Genomic DNA, 19,315 nt, shown 5'->3' with positions numbered 1-19,315 from the left:
ACCTACCTACCTTAACTTATTTCACGTGATTCAACATGCTGATAATTGTACAACGAGTTATCCAATAAATTCTTGTTTCATTCTAATTAGGTCCAGCTGCGCTGTTATCACCTACAATTTGATTAGCTGTCAAAACTACTCCAACCAAATAACCGAACGTAGCTTTCCATCCCGATAAATAGGGGTCTTAGTTATGCAGCATCGGAATTCCGACACATACCACATCCGCACAGTCAATCACCAGCTGGTGTGTTTCAATGGCAAAGGGCACGTCAGTTAACGAACCAGCCAAATTGATATGGCAAAAAAATCAACACCTCTCATGTTCCACAGTCGCTGGATTCGTTTTGTTCTATGCCATCTACCTAACATTGGAGAGAAAACACCTGGTCATATTCTCAGTCAATTTGTATTGTATAGGGGCGCGGTTACTAAAAAACATAGGCAAACTGATAAGCGTGGCAGACAGAATGTTTTTTCCACTTACAACAGACATGCCTTGCCGATAGCTGGACAGTGTTACGACACTTTCCACAGGCGCCTTGCCGCTTCAATAAAAAGATGATGGACAGACCCTGGGGGTGAAAAAGCTTAGTTGTAGGACAATGCACCTACAGACTTTATAGATTCCTACAGAATTATTGTGGTGCAAATCTAGAGACACCAAAGTTCACCAGTGCAGAAAAAATGAAGGAAAGAAAAAAGGCTAGGATTAACTTTTTCAGTGTTCTTACAAAAACGCTCCGCGCCGTAACAAACCATCTATTTTGACGGCTATACTTGTTACTCATCATCCTGTGGTTATTTTATTCCTAAGGCTCACACTGCTTTCCAAACGTTGTTCAAATTCCATGCTGTTTTGTATTCAAATTAAAAACAAACAAAGAAAGTTCTAGTCTCGGAAGTTTTAAATTTTCTCATAAATGTAATCGGACAGGACGAGTTTTCCGAGGCTCACTTAAGGAGGATGCTTCAACAGACCGATATTAGAAGGATGTTCTGCCTGTTTTAAAGTGAAAGATATTAATTCGGTAATTAAGTCAAAAAATAAGGATCGAACTGAGGATTTTTAGTCATCAAATGAAAAGTAAAAGACAGTCAAATAAGCTGGGTCCGTGAATACGAATTCACGTGTAAGAGAATTTTCCCGATACATCGAAGAGGCCCTTATGGCATGGACTGAATATCACTTCGGTCACATAAGCAACAATTTCGCACATGTGCTGATCCACTTAAAACACAATTGATGTTTTCACTAGTCCTTGATATCACATGTAAACTGATCATTCCTTGATTACGTAACTAACACAGCTAAAAGTGGATATTGGCATATGTGAGCACCTCAAATGGACCATCAACATAAGTAAGTAATGACGTAGAAGAGAGCTTTTATCAGATTCGAACAACCAGTCCGAACTTCGTCACGTGGGGAACAGGTGAAATGGGGTGCATCTGTAAGCAATGAATGACACACGTCCAAAATAGATTCGCGATGGTGGTTGAACAAAATGAAGTCTTTGTACAGTCGAAAGACTACTGTTGGGTGATTATCTCGAATTTCAAGCAAAACCGCTTTTTGATCACAACGGACTATCTACATGGATGACTAGATGTGCAATATGCTTTATGATGAAAATCACACTAATGACCCACCAATGGTACGTATATCATATAATACCAACTGCAGTAATGATAATAACGGTAATAGCAACAACGGCCATTTGACTTTAGAGTCTGACAGCTCCCATCCTGAACGTAAACCAATGTTCTAATGGGTTGAAAACGGTGGCATCAAAGAAACTTCAGTAAACGTGAGTTCCTTTGGGTGTGCAGAACAACCAATCTTTTAAAATTTGGTTAGACGATGCGTGTCAGTCGGTGAGTGAGGTAGCTCCAAAATACGCGATTGTGTAAGATATGGTGCGCCCTCCTGGCGTGAATTCGGAGAGGTGTGTAGTAGTTCTTTCGAACAACATGACACTCATAGGTGTGAACCAACACAGACACTGAGACTTGGCTTGAACAGATTTGTGGCACCTGAGTGAAAGTTCAGGTGACTTGCTGGTAGTTTGGATTTTCAATATGGTGTACTCCATCTTTGTCATTGTTTCATTGTTCAGGCTTAACCTTCAGAGGGAAAGCTGCACGGACTGCAAACCAGGACACCTTGTCATGTCCATAGGTTTTTTCACTCTCGTCCTCAACTTTTTTCATTGCATTTTTGGAAACACTGTTTTCTCAACGGTATGCTTGTGAGCATTTCACACTTACATGTATAATATCTACTGGGAAAATATGAAGATAAGAGAACAAGATTAGAACAGTTGAAGGGTTTCGTTTTAGACACTTAAATTTAGACGGTTTTAAACTAGAGAAGTGTGTAATCGGCAACGACCATGTGAGCTTCTTGTAAACATAACCACTGACAATTCTAGAGAACCTCTGTGTAGCATAACCAATGTTCTGTTTACGGATTTGAATTTGAGTTTGATGAAGGTCACTGGGGCTCTAAATAAACTTCACAAGCTGTATGTTTTTGTTAGCGATTCACAACTTATGGAAGTAGACCTTGGAGTTACCAGATTCACCTCCTTTCTTTCAATTTAAAGTATCTTAAATAACGACACTGAGTTGCCTTTAGAGCTGATTCTGAAATTTGTCGTTTACATTCTCAGTGCACGGGAGATGTTGAATTTTAAGTCCTCTGCTGAAAGTAATCACAGAAATGTTTGTGAAATTTGATTGCTGCGCTTACCCGGATAAGCCCACATGGATAGTATATGTGATAGTTTCCTGAATAACTGGATAGAATTTGCTGCTAAGATGTTAGGTCATTTAGTGAAATTTGGAACCGTGATGGGTTATTAGGTTAGAATACGCTTCAGCTGTGCATCATTCGGAAAAGTTGGCTTGGATGTGTGTCTTATAAAACTATCGTCCCACCGAACACAAGACTACAAAACAGGAGTGCCCTGAACTGGACGGTTTTCCTAAAAGCATAAGGGAAAGTCATTGTGTACACGTTTGAAGTTTGTAGCGTCAAGTGGAATCTTTATTGCAAAGCGCATTTTTTCAGTTTTTCGATGACGCACGTTCCCTTGCCTTGCAGATTTATCCACTCAATTTGGAAGTTAACCTCCCAAAACTATTCTCTGAAGCAAACGCTGTAGTGATAAATTTCGCTATGACTGCCTTATCCTTAGATATTCATATGAAACAGCTGAATAATCTCCAGCAATTTTATTCTGTAACTTAATGGGTTCAGGCTCGCTGGTACCTAGGCTTATACAGAAATATATACAATCACTTTCATAACAGACAGGAGAACTGGAGCATTTTGGAGATGTACGCCGGATAAAGCGTAGTTGGTTCAAGGAGCACGCACATCTACAATTAGTTGGAAACTGGAAAATCTACTATTGACATTGTCATAATCTGTATCAATGAAGCTCCAAAGTAAATCCTGTTTAACTGAGTTCCACGTCTTATACTCACTGAGATCGCCTTCGAACGCGGTCTATTCCGAGTTAAGTTTTGTATGTGAGAAAACGAAGGTAAGGTTGTCTAGACCGGAGTTGTCACACCGGAGTACTTTGGGGTGCAACGTATGATCTATTCACTTTTCGGTTCCAACTTTTCTTTCTCACTTTAATTACCCGCCGTTACCACCAATAGTTTCCTATTATGAACCGTAAAATGAACCATGATATTTGAAAATAACACTATTTCTGACTACTTGCTGTCAGTTCGATGGAATCTGAACTCTGACATGCCGCTGAAAACCTAGTTAGCCAGACCGCCGTTCCTAGACGCTCAGTTGTGCCAACCGGTTAGCAGTGAGTAGCCAGACAAAGATCACCGTGTTCTTGGACAGGAGCTTAAATATTTCACGATATAGTAGTAGGAATTGTGCAGGAAGCTTTCTCGATACGACTAAATCGTATAGAGGACGACGCTACCTTCTCAATGGAGAGGCGGATGGGGAGAACTCGTAAAAACAACATGCTTAGTCAGCTTAAGAAGTGATCAGCACCGACCGGCGAAAATGTTGTGCATAGCACTTATGCTTATTCCATTCGCCAATTAGGCTAGGTCAGCGTCTCATGGGCCAGTTAGAGAAGATCTTTTGGCCATTGCCTTCAGATTACCTCACTCTCAAAAGATCTCAACCTATTCATGTCATGCATCACAAACCTGAGGTCTGTGGTTAGAAAAAAGGTTCCATAAAATCACTGCATCTCCTTATACCGTATTTTAGCGCAATAAATTCAAACAGATAGTATCTTGTGCAATTTTTTCTGCAATCAGTTTTAGGGAGAGGAAAAGAGCCAAACGGTTTTAAGTTGATAAACGTATGAAAAGTACACAAAGCCACTGTGAGATGAAAAGCAGAAAAAAAGTAACTAATCCCGCGCACAACATGGGCTCACGTAGAACTGGAATGGGAAGAGTTGAACAGATTTTTAATCGAACATTTTTGGGGCCAAGTTTAAGTTTATCAGACACAGTTTACTTAAGCTGATAAAAAGGAGATGGGCAAATCAACAAACGTGTCACAGTGGTGTCGCTACAGTCAGAAAAATGGGAGGCTACGAAGAATGCGTCGTAGAGAATCCAGCTTTGGAGAGTTTCAAACAAGTAGAAAGTCTGACTTCAGAACAGATTCCAAAAGGATATTTTGAAGTCACGGTTGTTCGTAACTCTCCAAAGTACACCACCTACACTGAATAAGTGATTCAAAGTCCTTCCAGCATTTAGTGTGAATGGCTCTGAAAATGTACACAACAGGACCAAATTAAATCAGAGATTTCTTCCTTTGTCAATGTCAACGAATTTTCAGTGTAGGGTTTTGATGGACCTGCAGAACCTTTTGGCAAACTTTGACAACCACAAATGAGTGCCCTGTCTAGAGTGACTTAATTTAAACATTGAGTCGCGCTAAATAATAAACAGCGGAGCTGAAAAAGTAAGTGGATTTTAATTCTAAATAAATCCTCACAGGACCTCTTGCCTATGATATTCACGAGCCAGAGTTTCAGTCGTAATTAGTTTGGGCTTCCAAAAACATCAACACAATTTGGAAACGATTGTATTTTGCCTATTGCGTTTGGTTTGATGTTCAAATAAAGATGAAAAATCGAGAAATGTATCTACCTGATGAGCCCAGAAATAACGAATGAACTAGAAGTGGGCTGCCAAATATGTTGTGGCGGCCTTGCGAAAAATGTTGTGAGAGGGTTATGGAGCTTTCGTAAGCAGAGCGTACAGTGCACAAAAGTAAGCCAGTGCTCGGCTAAATACATTCATTTGCACCCCAATTTGGTTGTGACGAGAGACTTACCTAGAACCCAAGTGAATCTCTTGTTTCTGATGTTCTCAACCAGCTGGCTATGATATATCAGGCAGCCTCATGTTTCAGTTGGTGCAATAGTGGAGATATCGCAATAGAGGGTAGAGGCGTAATGAGCTACTCTTATGGTTGTTAAATACGCTTCGACGGTTCACGACCGGTTGCACTCTTCTCGGAGTTCATCAAGTGGGAGGAGCTCCAGAGACTCCATCAACCCTATAACCTTCCTGAACCTAAATTTCAACACATTCAATTGCTTAAGAACATCATGAGCGAGAGTTAAAGATGGGCTCCAGATGAATCTTCCATCCAAACCAAATTGGTTTACAGAAGAGTTTATCAGTCGAATTTCGTACATTTTTGGTTCAGTTAGAACATAAAGTTGATGGAAAGTCGGGGACTGCGCCTACTTGATGAGTCCCGTGAAGGGCGAAACCGGTTGTGGACTGTCAAAAATTTTTCAGTGACCCTACGATTCATGCGTTGTGTTTATACGTTGGTACTCCTTAAGGGACACCCGTGAAGACAGTTTCGCATTTTGGCATATGGGGTTGACGAGCGTTGCAGACGTCATGTAGAGGAGGTTTGAACAAGTTTTAACGTTTCGTCTCAATGAATTTATAACTCTGATGTGCAAAAGCTATAGGCAGAGATCTCAAGTTTTCACAGTCCACAGCACACTGCGGCTAAGTAGTACAGTGTCCTAGATGAAGCGGTCAAACTGTAGAAGATTTGATTGGGAATTGATCAAAGTTTGGAGCAGTCATCTGTACACCGGCTTTTTAAAAATACGTTCTATCCGTGGTCGTTCCGGGACAGCTCTGAGGTTAACATACCTCCGAAGCATTCAAGGTCTTTTAGTTTAATTTTGGGGCAATTGTCGTTGATTGTTTGGGGGCATGGACGTTGTATATAATCCAGTTTCATGAAGTCTAACAATTCACATAATACTGACGAGATGGTTTCGTTTCCGATACAATGCCACGCCTTGAGACCAAGAACGGGTAGCGTATATATCGCCTTTAAACAACCCAGTAGCAGTAGCTGGAGAACAGGCCATGCTAAAGCGATATCGTCAGCATAATACTTTACAGTGCCTGGGTCCTCATGAGGGAACAAGTTTATATGAAATACGTAAGAAAGGATAGAAGGCTAGCCTATTGCAACAGCATTCTATTTTGCGGTCTTGGTTAACCTCTGGCCGTTTACGCATGTCCATTTCGAAAAGATCCGTGCGTAGCTAAGCAGTGAAACGGAAGCCCGATTCGGTCAAGAAATAAACGCGAACGCATTCTCCTCGACCGTCTGTCAAAACTTGATGCTTTTGGATGCAAACTGGTCCGTTGTCAAACAATGTTGTTCGTGAAAATTGATGAAGGTATTTAGAGACAAACAATGAGGGTCAAATAATGCTGAGTTTCGGCCTCAGCGCTACCTTTTTGTTTCGAGGAGTAATTTATTGTACGTGTAATTCTGGTGAAACGCTGATCCTGATATTATATGACTAATGAGATGATCTCTCGAGGAGATGACCTATGGAAACAACGGCACTGCTTAAAAGCCAACGAGACACTATCAGGTCAACCGACATAATGTTTAGAATGGTTTTTCAGTTTCTTGTACGGACCACGGACGGATGGAGTATTCACTTTTTCAATTACAACTTGGCTATCAAACAGAGGTATCCATGCAACTAACCTCACTGGAATCAAACTAGTGAGTTTTTCGGCATGTACCCAAATGAAGTATTTCTGATATGTGTTTCGAACCAATAGAGTTCTTAATAACCTTTCTAACGTGTGATGCGGCTGACTACAAGATACAGTGAATATAGAGTTCGTTTATCTTGGCCTGTCCTATGAATCTTGGCCTTGATAATGACAGAACGATGCTCCGTTGTCTAGTCCCTCCTTCCTTGTGATGGCGAAGTCTCTCAAAACAGATGATGTCAGACAATCTATACAGATAAAGAGGAGTTCCAAGAGGCAGCACAAAGTGAAACTCTAGGTAGCCTGATAGTATGTTGCATTGTGTAGATAGATCATCGTCATCCGTATGGGCTGCTTTGCTAGGTTAGCTTTGTGGGATGTTGCTGATGGTGATCATGAAAAGCGTAAGAGTGGTAAAACAATACACACCGCACTTTTACATGTAAGAGATTACCTGGTTCAGAGAAGTCAGCATGTGTACAATTTACTCAAACCGATGGCGTTGACTACCTGGTTTCTCACAAATGCGAATGCTTGGGTTAAGAAAAGGATTCCAGTATTATGCTGGATGGCTAAAATGCAGATTTATTAAAGATTTTGATGAAACCATCACATCCCGGTATTCGTAGAGGGTTTGTCCCAAACGTAAACCAACGAATGGATCCGATTTTTCCTGAGGGCTGAATGAGTAATTCAAATGCTAATGGTACACCTATTCTGGGTGGTACACACTGTTCCTACAGTATTCTAAACCCCGGTGGTGAGATATAAAGCCCCTTTAAGAAGAGTGAGTGTTTACACACAAAAATGTTTACACTGTGAGGCAGTGATTTATCGTTTAGTTTCTAGTAACTTTTCCGTGACCGGAACTCAGCTCGGTGTTCGTTAGTTAAACCAAGATACTCGTTTTTGAATGGCCGTGAAGTCGCTAGTCGCTGTTGAATGTGCTGAACCACCATTTCTCAATGCCTAAGCAAGTTGGCTTTCATGAACGTCGACATGCGTCTGATCCCAACGTTTGACAGTTTGTCACGAGAGTGCCACAATGACATCTAAGACATATACTTGTCAGATTTATCTCCTAGTAAGGTTCATTCCTGGGAGATCAGTAACTAAATAATGAATGTCAGTACCCCTAGAGTTGCGCGCTTTAATGGGAATACACGTGAGGTTGTTGAGTATTGGCGAACTTGTTAAGACCATGCGCATCAATGAAAAATGACGGTATGTATACGCATTGTACCTCGTCAACAGATTAAACTGATGAAATAATACTATGTTTGACTATCATTTACCTCAGTTTCGACCCAAATATCAACATAAACTGCCCGTACACCGTGATTACACGCGAAACATCAGTTCTGGTATCGAGATGTGCGTATCAGGGCACACACAGTTTATTTTGCTCAAGTTAAACAGAAGCAAAGCCATCTCTGGAATGAATTTCACCGCTCTTTCTGGACAAAGCAGGATAAACACTGACAGTTCATTGCAAAAGAGCGGCACGTCGATACTGACAGCCTTCATGAACGTTATGCATGGCGTACCTACTGAAGTTAATCACTACTTTTTGCAAAACACTCTAGTTGGTGAAATAAACGATGGTCAATCGGATGCCCGTTTGGGCGGATGATTGGCATATATGGTGTTTTCAATAGTGATTTTTTGGATGGCAGTAGTAATTTGCAGTCTACTAAAAAGTTACCCTCAAAGCCTAAGAAGCACAAAATTATGCAACACAAGTAAGTTTTGTACATAAGTTTTTGATAATTTCAAAAATAATCCCTGCATTAAGGTGGCGTCATTCGGCTTCTGGTTCATGAGGCATTAGTGATTCCGTCAATTTGGTCGCTGTGCTTTTGATTCCCTGAAAGGCACGCAAAGAGCATTCCGGGAGCGTTCTAATGAGCCATCTCTGAATGGCTAATCATATTTGCTATCCTCTTTTTACCGTCTAGTCCCTTTATAGATGCATACCATTTCACATTCATGGCAATACGGTTTTTTGTTACCTCATCAAGGATCATTAACGGAATATCTTACCGGTTGGATTTTTTTGGCTTGTTAGGGCGTTCGATGGTTAAACTAGGTTGCTTTCCAGCCAGAATGCTTTAGGGTTTGTCACCCAACCGCTTAATTGCAATTTATGGCACACTTCTATTGAATTAATTCAAAAACAGATTCGAAGCCAGCTGTCTCATGGGACGGATAATCGGTGTCCTGAATTGAAAGGGTAGATTTAAATAAATTGAATGAATCTCTGGTCTTAAAAGAGCTTCGCTCAGTAACTTGGGCCTGCCCGGTTCGGGCTTCCCCTAATCTATGTGGTTACAAGACAGAAAAACAAAAATTGTTCCGCGCAACTGCCTCGTTTCTTCTTTAGCTACTTGGTCTCTTTTATAGACGGAGTGATGCAGACCGTCATAGTGGTGGTGATTCCCCTTTGAACGTCAACAGAACTACAGCAAAAAACCCTGTATACTTTGCCTGAACCTTGCGATACATCCCGAAAACCACTCTTGACGGATGAGGAAAGAAAGCATGGTGCCCGGATCATCCCATCTGTATTTGAGCATGGGAATATACTGGCTTACAGCGAATTACTAATGACTCATCGCTTGGCTGATGGGCGAAAATGCTGATGAGAAATCGACCACGAATTTCTACAGGACGGAACCAGGTAATACTTAAAGAGGAAAGCCTAACATATTATGAAAACAGTAAAAAAGCTTACCACATAAAGAAAAATAACCGCTTATGGTTTTGATTGCAGAAAATTCAGAGAGTAAACTGTTGACGTCAGTTAAGTGGCACCAACTGCATATAAAGTACGATAGGAGACGTAGGAAAGAAGTAAAAAATAGTGAATGGTTTATGACGGGCTTGCTTGGAACTAGTCTCTATTGGAAATGACTCACACACAGTCATACCAGGATATTTCAATGCACGCCTAACTCTGAATCTAAAGTTTACCGCCTGTGCATTTTTCAGATACCTGAAACAGTAACTACGCCACCAAATCATCTACATGTAAATCTGCTAGTGCGCTCACCTCTATGAAGCTTACTACACAGGCCGGGCGCTGTTTAAGCGCTTCTCTGAACATTCGCCTTCCTGCCCATCTGAATGAGCTGTGAGAACTCTGGCAGCAAGACAGAGCTAGAGCAACATTTGCTGTTTTCTGAGGGATAGTTCAGAAGGTAATAGAGATCCACAATTAAGAAAGTGACTCTTAGAATTCAAACGTCGGATTAATGCGTCCAAGCGCGTCTGATATACGTTCCTTAACATGGTTTGCCCACTGCAAACATAGCATTGTCCGGAAGATATCACAAGACCACGTGAGCCCGCTTCACAAGCTGATCTCAGACGATCGGGTCCTTCACTCTTTGTTTTACCAGATTTCTTCGATTCTTGTAAATTTGGACCCGCCACTTTCTGGCCATGCGAAAATTGATGTGTCATCTGGTTTATAATTTTCGGCTTTATTAGGAGAGCTTACACACAATTTAAAAATTCCTCCCTTTAACTGAGTGTTCTAAAACTTTTTAGCTAAAAAAACATTCCAAAAGTGGAAATGGTTGATTTGCCGCCACTTCGTTGCAACGAGGGCTTGTGATTCATCCAGCAGTACAACTGGGCAAAGTTTCGGTGGGAACAGACTACACCAGTTATATAATCCATGGGGATTTGGGGTATTCGGTCATTTCTATCACAGATTTCATCCTGTCACTGAAGCTAATCTACGCTGAAAAGCCGAAGAGCACTGTAGAGCTGTTTCATCCTTTTTAACAATCGTCAACTGTGCGCATCTCACGAAACCCAAAGATTTTCAAACCCGTGGCATTTCAGGCAGTAGTTGAAAAAATAACCGTTTGGAAAATATGGTCCCTCATTCTTAAATCAACGATTATTCAGTCATTGCATATTTGTACTGAAGTCCCCGTTATTTTAGGCGATATTTCAAGGAAGTTAGAACCGTCTGGCTGTAGTTCAAGAGCCAACTCAGCATTAACGATCAGGCGAAAATGTTTGGTGGACCAAGCACGATCAAACTGAGTTGTTGAGACCTTCTTTCCCAGGCATAACAGAAGGGGAATATTGAGGTCACGCCGGGGGTGTCACTCGAATGTTGTTGATGAAGTAGATGTGTTGTGCTACGGGAAAAAAATAAGTAAACATAAATTGTGGTGAATGGGGCTGGGTCATAGGTGCTATTGGTAGAGTTACGCGAGGGAGATAAGATCAAACCATTCAAATTGCCGCATAAAAAACTGCGTACTCCAACTCTCGGCAAAATGTGACTTTGTGCGAGAGTTAGCTGGGTAACTGGGTTGTAGAAATGGCGATCAAATGCAATATTGCTCTAACAAAGGCAAACACGCTGTGTGTACCCAATTTTGGCGCATTGGGCTTTGCTTCGCGAAAGGTCCATGTACAATCGCAACTGACTGATGACTTAATTGATTTGATGTACACTCTCTTGGAAATTTTCGGACTTTCAAGGGTCAACCGGGTCACATATCACTAAAGGAGCAAGATATGCTTCAAAGTGAACTACCTTCCGTAATCCCAGGGCAGTTATTTCTGCAGCATTGCGTGTCTTGTAATGGCAGTTCAATTGTACACTAGTGAAAATGGAGTAAACACACTAGGTTTTCTGCCAGAATGATGGAGCGGAATGACTGTTTGAAAGGGATTTTATGATTGCAAAAAGTTTCCCAAAAAAGACATTTTCCATTTCTGCTTCATATTGAAACCGATATGTACCTGTCAGTTAGCTGTTGTATTGATAAACTTTGCACTTCTCCTATGTTTAGTAAACCATATATTTGATTTTATCTTGCCTTGTGTAATGAACCCCAGTGACAAAGTATGCAAACCAAACGTATTTTTTAAAGATTAGTAGTTTGTTTAGGTGTTTTTCTCCATTCCAATAACTGCAAAAGTTTACCTGCATCATTTCGTGTAGCCAAGGGAAAATAATTGGGAATATTTGTCAGTCGTTTTACAAGTATGAATGAATGTCTTGCATCTGACTATCGTAATCCAAATTCATATTAACCGGTGGTACAATCTTGTATCTTTTGTTAACTATGTTACCTCTGTTGTTCAGCTACTTATACATCCATTTGTAGTAGCTATTGTTCTGTTCCGTAGTTGATTTTAGACAACAGCTTCAAAGTACTAAGCAACAAAAGTCATGTGAAGCACCAAAAGGTATGTTGGCAGGGAACAATTTTACGTATTGTTCAGATTTACCACCAAATTATCGCTACGAACAAACAGCGTGACCTTCAGTCAGTAAATCACGTGCGAAGTGGATATGTGGGACTGAATTAAATTACTGCATACCTATTGCCTGTAGAGTGTCCGGAATGTGGTTGGCAGGGGTGAATTCCCGGAGTCTGAGATGCCGTAGGTCTTCCTAGCTTGTACCAAAAAGGGGAAAATTCGACTGGAATAAACATGCAAGTCATGAAAAATTTTCCTCAGAAACATGCTTGAAAAGTTTATAACCAAAAAGGTTCTATTAATTATACTTACGTAACGCTGAGAAAGAAGATATTTTAGAGAATCTTGGACTCTGTTACCTTCCGAACTATCCCCCAGAAAACAACTTCATTGTAGTGTTTGTGCATGTTGAACATGGATACAGACACTAATAGCAAGCATGCTCGTTTCTTGGACGAAAGTGAACTGATTGTAAACAGGTAAATGCTGCGATAATTCGGATTAGTAAAAATGCAAAAACATGAGAGAAGTGAAAGGAAATGTCACCAGACGTGTACAGTGAATTTTCTTCCATCGGGAAGTGACCGATTCCAAAAGGTCTACGAGAGAACAGGGATGAAATGTAGCTCACTAAACCGAGGACATTGATCATGCTATGAAAATGTCCCTATTAGTGCGGCTGAGTATGAGAAGACTCAAGAATGACTTTTTGAGATACTCAAGCACTCAGCAAATAAAGATCTGACAGATTTGATGGCATTCGCCCAGGTGTGATAAGACAGCAAAATCAGTTTTGTTCAGTCTGTTTAGCTGCAGTACCCGGAGCACATTGTCGACGTTGACCATTGAATGAGCACTAAGACCGGCATTTGGGTACGTAGTAAGATCTCGAATAAGAATAAACCAATTGTAGCCTGTCACACCATGCTCATTAATATAACCGGGTTGAATTGCGGACGGCGTTAGTTTTTCGCATTTAATCCTAGTAAACGGACTGATATTTTGTCGATTCTGCCCGATCACCTTGTGCGACGTTTGGATGGTATGGAAATGAACTGACAGTGTACTCAAATACTTGCTTGAGCTGATTGAAAGTACTCCTGTCTGTGTCAATAAGTAAAACGAGCTTCATAGATAAGGCTTCTCAGGGTTAATTTAATCCAAACTAGACAGCCTTATCTTTCAGAGCACTGGTAGATTCCTAGGTGATTCTGTCCTTTTGAACACCATGCGGCAAGGGAACAGGCGGAATTAAGACGAAATTAATGTCAAGTACTTGTCACGTAAGAGGGCATGTCTTAGTGCTTAACATTTGACGTCTTCGAGAATGCAATATCTTACGGAAGTTTCAAGTCAGCTGCATAACTGATAAATTTGGCAGCAGAAATGTTATTTGAGCTAATGTGGTGCATGAGAGTTTCATTGGTTTTCTTCAGAAGAACCTGGACACTAGGACGAGGATGGATGTGGGAGAGGATATTTGCTTCAAAAAAGAGAAACCAGCAGCACCAAAGAACATGATATTACAACCATGCTGGTTAAGCTGCAATTATACATTGAAAATCCGAACGTGGTGCTAACAGAAGGTGCACGCTGACACCACATCGAACGACGTTGTGTTGCTGTTTAGTATACCTTTGAGGTGTCATTTCCATGTGTATTCAGTCTGATAGCGTCCAAGGATTAACAGTCGATGATCCAAACTGTGCATCATATATTTCATTATAAAGCGCATTGACAGCTTTGAAGGAAACAGTGCTGAGCAAAACACTTAAACGCATTTGCTTTGAACAATACCACAGAGGTTGTCGTCAGTCATCTGATGGTTTCAGCGAGTAAAGCAATCTACGGTTAGCTGTACACCATCTGGACTTTGCATGGTCGCATGTGACATAATGTATTTAATCCAGCAAGTAGTAGCATGCTTTCATTGGCCTTAAGGATAGTATTGAATCACACGCCCACTGCTTGGACATCGTTCAACATGAAACCTGAGGCTGGGAATCCAGCTGAGAAAGAATATAAACTGGTGCGTCAGCTAAATCAATTTTGGGACAAAACAGAATTTGGTTAATTTTGATTTTCAGTCGGCAGTTTTTCTTCTGTCTATCATACAATCTGGTCGACATTTATCCTACAGTGAGTCAAGAAACTGTACTCAACAAAGTATTCTCCAACGAGAATGACACATATTTAGACGAGAAGAGTAGACTGTGGGGGAATCAAAATTTTACGACCGACGACAAACTAAAATGTTAGTACGGTGGGCCACAGTGTTTACATTCATTCAATCTATTCATGAACAAAAGCCCTATTTGTGGTCCGTGGCCACGTAGTCCAACCGTTGGAATATGCGTATTATAACGAACCATATATTATCTATCAGTGGCAGCCTGGCGCACATTATACCTACAAAATACTCAGAAATAATTAACTTTTGGTGGAAGCAAATTATATATGAATTGGTTGCTTTCAATTTTTCACCATATACCACCAAACCGAATCGGAATATATCAGATTCGATACCCCAAACAACTCAACAAAATTCTTTCACAGCATGATGTTTCTAATTTATCGGCGAAAGTAACCGTTTAAACTACAAACGGCCAAAACCGCGCATCTGAGATGTTTAGTCGACATTGTGCCGAAATACTAGTTAGTAACGTGATTATTGACAGCTCGGTGTAATCAACACGTATCAATCAGGCCCGGAAACCGGGAATGATGCAATTAACCCATTACGTACTTTGGCATCTCCTATGGGCACACTAAAACTACGGCTATGATGTCGTTTTCGCCAGGGAACCAACCGAATATTTCGTGGGTGATTGATATGACGATGAAACTTGTCGGCAATATCAGTGCACTAGTTTAGCAAGTGGAATAAGTTGGCCTGCTCAGTAAACCATCTGCAAACTCTGCACTAAAAGCAATCAACCAAATGTGATTGCAATGCTTGATTACGATTTCCTTTGCGGAGGAATGCATTGAAAACACCTAATACATTGGACGATTAAGGGTAATCAGCTGACAGAAAAGATAAATTCAAACATGGTTTTCAGGTTGTTAGGCAACTCTCAACTTCGAGATGCCTGTCAAGGAAGTGACTGATGTAGAGTGAACGGGAAAAGAACTGTGTTAAAAACTGCAGTCACTCTTGCTGATAGCGACCAGAGGAAATTTCCGGGGCTCAGTTAATTCCCCTCAAGATAGGCGGATGGTGACTCTAGTTGTTTGGCTGCACAGATAATTAATCAACAAAGGAGGAGGTATTTCCTCTTTCTACAGGAGTTTTTCATTCAGGGGTGGTACAGTTTGTCGCGTAAGGCGAAGGCATTCATCACTAACTATCGAAAGAGTGGTCCATGGCGTGGATGCTCTAATCGAAGAGCATCGCCGTTGTGCGTGCCTCACACCCGGGTTGTCCTCCTATGAGTGCAGTAAATATGAGCATCGCTGATATGACTAATGATACAGACGCCTCCCTTCTCGGCACAGTTGGCATCAATTACCAAGAGATATTCTGGTTCAGACCAATTTTGCCTAAAAGCTTTCAGTGTCATTGCCGATTTTTGACGTTGGGTCCGCTTGACAAATATTACTTGCCTTTTATTGATTCATTAGGCAATTGAAGGGTTTTCGGGGAAAAACAATTTTTGGTTATACTGAGACATCTCAGTGGTTGGGCCACTGAAGAGATCCTTTTTGTGAAAAAAGGGAGAGAGTAATTAAGAGAAAAGAAGCCTACGAGCAAGAAACCGACAACACTTGCACCGGTGTGGTTGATTTTATCGCAAAACAATTCAACTGCGATCTTTAGCGCAGTTCGCTCCAAATATAAGCCAACAATTATTTTCCAACTTATTACCACTTTTGTTGATCCGCACCGGGTGCATTTTTTCATTTTTTTTCCAGTCAGTATCCCTAGATATGCTTCCTTCTTGATAACCTGTCCGGTGGCCCTGCTGTCCGTAAGTAGTTCCAGACAAATTTATTACAAAATAGCACTCGTAGTTATCAAACGTTCCACAATAGGATAACTTGAGACAACCTGAAATAGGATTAGGCCCAATTCGGGCAATTCAAAGAAGATGTATCAAAGTTTATTATATCCAAACGCATTTGTAGTTACTCATCACAGTGAAAACTTCTTTCTGTCAGACCACCAACCTCTCCAGACTACCAGCTCGCTGATTGCACTCAGACTATTCTTATCACTTTTATCGTATTTTCCAGGGTTTTCAGACAGAAGTTTCTTTCGAGCAGTCTGTGAATAAGGTGCTGTCACCATCAGACCCCCACCGTCGGTCCTGCCCAACAGAGAGACTGTTTATTACATTTGCAAGTGGAAAGCTGGAGTGAAAAATAGTCCACTGACAAAATGCAATCATTAGATAGCTGAAAAAGTATTTGCTTGCAATTTAGACTTACTATTTTTTGTCAGTGAACGGTTGTAACGACAATAACTTCCATGTTTTTAAGTAAAAGCTTGAATAGGTTGAGTTTAATCTTACTTGAGGAACCAGAAGTGGATGAACTCTGAAATTGGTACCGATATAATGTCCGACGTGAGACTATAAAGAAGTACATATTGCCATTTGTTCCAAATCTTCAAAGCCCAAGGCTGAAGAGCAACTGTTGGCCAGTTACTCGTGACAGAACGGCTATTTCTTCAACTATTAGTAGAAAGGTTTCTGGTTCAAATTTCTTCGATGGTTTGTGACAGGCAGACTGCTGACTGTTACCATTAAGGATGGAATCACCATACAGCTTTTTTCGGCTTTTCGTTATGGTTTGGCTTTACGTACAGGACGAAGTCGCTGAAGTGTGCAACAGCCCAAAATACCCCAGGTATCGTTGCTTTTGCAGCTCGGCACTGTCGTTCCCCTAGTGAAGTTAATACGACACAACAGAGAAGACTCATGAGAGCAACTACCTTCCCGAAGCATACATAAAACATTTTTCCTAACGCATGAATTTCGATGCGACTATCTCAGATAATGGCTATTCTCGCTGACTTAGTGGTAGCGCATGTTCGGCGTGTTACCGCGCATATAAAATAATGAGTTAATCGTAGCAAGTGATCGTGGGCAAATACTAGCTCATAGATATCTGGTTGATGGTGTTTCAGAAAGATATGAGACCGAAAATTTGAAGTCGAAAAAGCAGCTTTTATTCTGGGCAGTGAGGACGCCAAATGCAATCAAAAGTTCCGCCAATAACTACCCATTATATTTGATAGCATAAAAACTTATAATAATCCAGAAAGCAAAGTAGCCCAATCGTACTAGTGAATGCATATTTTCAAGCAGAAATATCCATTTGTCTTTTTGTAAATGTACCTTCACTCGGAGGATTCTCATACGTATTACGTACCTGGTGAGCTGTTATTTACCAGAATGCATTCTAACTGTGCACAATGCAACTGGAGGTCACTTATCAGTCTACGCTAGGCGAGCATGTTCCGTAATCAAATCTAACCACCAAACCAACATGGAGATCTAAGGACATGAGTCTGTGCGTTAGCGGCACACACTAAAGCAACTACCTTTGGATGCATTGTGTTGAGCAGAGATGCATGACTAGCCGTGGCACACATGGCTACGGTTTCCAAACATGTTTTTCAATCCTAGGAACCCGAAATTCTCCAGTAACCTTCCAAAAATGGACTGCCACAAAGAAAAGTGGCTGGCATTGGGATGACTTGATAGCCTTGTGCTCTATCCATTTCAGTCTACTGGGACTAGGAAACATGTTTATATACATGCCAACAGCACCTGGTAAAAGAAACACAGTGAACTTCTAAGACCAACTTCGCAACACCCTAGTTACAGTCTCAGAGGGGTTTCCTCGTAGGTCACTGGACATCACTATCTAGTGCGCCCTGAGCGACACCGCACTTCGCTAATTTCGTATGTAATACGTGAACAGTGGAACCGGGAATGTTGAACGACTTATCCTTTACCGTGTTGCAGTACTAATTTCAAAATAAACCATTGCTGGTAGAACGTACTTCCCGGGAGAATATTCAGGAGAGATAAATTTTTTAGATAATTCAGTCAAAGTTTACTCCACGGAAGCGGTAAGCGATGCCACGTTCAATGATCTGCGACAGTGTGGTTGACAGTGACTTAGAGTGCGTTTGTAAGTAGTACGAATGGAATTTCTTTTTCAATGCAAAGTTTCCAATGTAACGTCGACCACGCACAGGAACCACTTTACAAGCAGTTATTCAGCTAATTTAAACTTCGAAAAAATGACCTGAAGTTATTGTTTTTACGTTAGACTTGACCATCATTCTCCAAATGCTGGATTAGACTTCAACAAAATCAAGGAGCAAAGTATCTCATACGCTTTGCGTGCTAAGCATCGGTTAAATTCTTTTTCTGACCAATTTGGGAGAGGTTTGTTTTCAGGCACGATTCTTGCACTCGATATGATGATGGTAGTAAGTGAAGGTTTTGGACATGTTTCAAGTTAGCCTGTTTCAACAGTGTTACCAAAGTAGTGAAGCCGACCAGCTTTTCGACTCTCAGTCATTCATCCCTTTGCTATCTGTATTATATTTGATGTACGACTCTCACAGTCAGTGAGCATGTGGGAGATTTAGCGTGTTAGGACAAGATTTCCAGTTAAACAAGGTGAGGCTTATATTAAGAAAACAACTTGCGAAATAAATATTACTCTGTGGCACATGATGTTTACCGCCTAACAAACTTGGCGTGTTTCTAATGTCTTGAGTTGGACGAATTCGGTCATTGGGGTTAGAACTACTTCTGGTGAATGGTGTCACTTGTGTATATCAAGGGAGCAAATAAGTGGAAATTAAAATTGGCTGGTCGGAGGTTTACCGGGAAATTTGGATACGCTGTGCTCCTGAATTTACCAGGCACAGTGATCTCCTGAGTGGTATTCCCACGAACAGAAACTGTTCCTGTGACAACCATTCTCTACCAGCCGTTATCATCCGTGTGTTTCTCGGGCCTGTAAGTTGATGGGATTCATTCCTATGGGAATCAAC

General features: G+C 41.0%; 2 protein-coding genes across 2 annotated transcripts in view; one reads left to right on the top strand and one right to left on the bottom strand.

The window, feature by feature from the left end:
- The window catches only part of T265_10801 (hypothetical protein), a gene marked incomplete at both ends in the record, with an annotated part of 130,068 nt that overhangs the window by 70,108 nt on the left and 40,645 nt on the right, over positions 1-19,315 (bottom strand). The window lies entirely within an intron of this gene.
- T265_10803 (hypothetical protein) overlaps positions 1-19,315 on the top strand; it is a gene marked incomplete at both ends in the record, with an annotated part of 24,675 nt that overhangs the window by 326 nt on the left and 5,034 nt on the right. The gene's annotated exons all lie outside the window — the stretch shown is intronic.

The sequence above is a fragment of the Opisthorchis viverrini genome (assembly GCF_000715545.1).
Source record: "Opisthorchis viverrini unplaced genomic scaffold opera_v5_409, whole genome shotgun sequence".
Lineage (NCBI taxonomy): Eukaryota > Metazoa > Platyhelminthes > Trematoda > Opisthorchiida > Opisthorchiidae > Opisthorchis > Opisthorchis viverrini.
The sequence above is the reverse complement of the archived record's forward strand: the minus strand, read 5'-3'. Positions and strand labels throughout refer to the sequence as shown.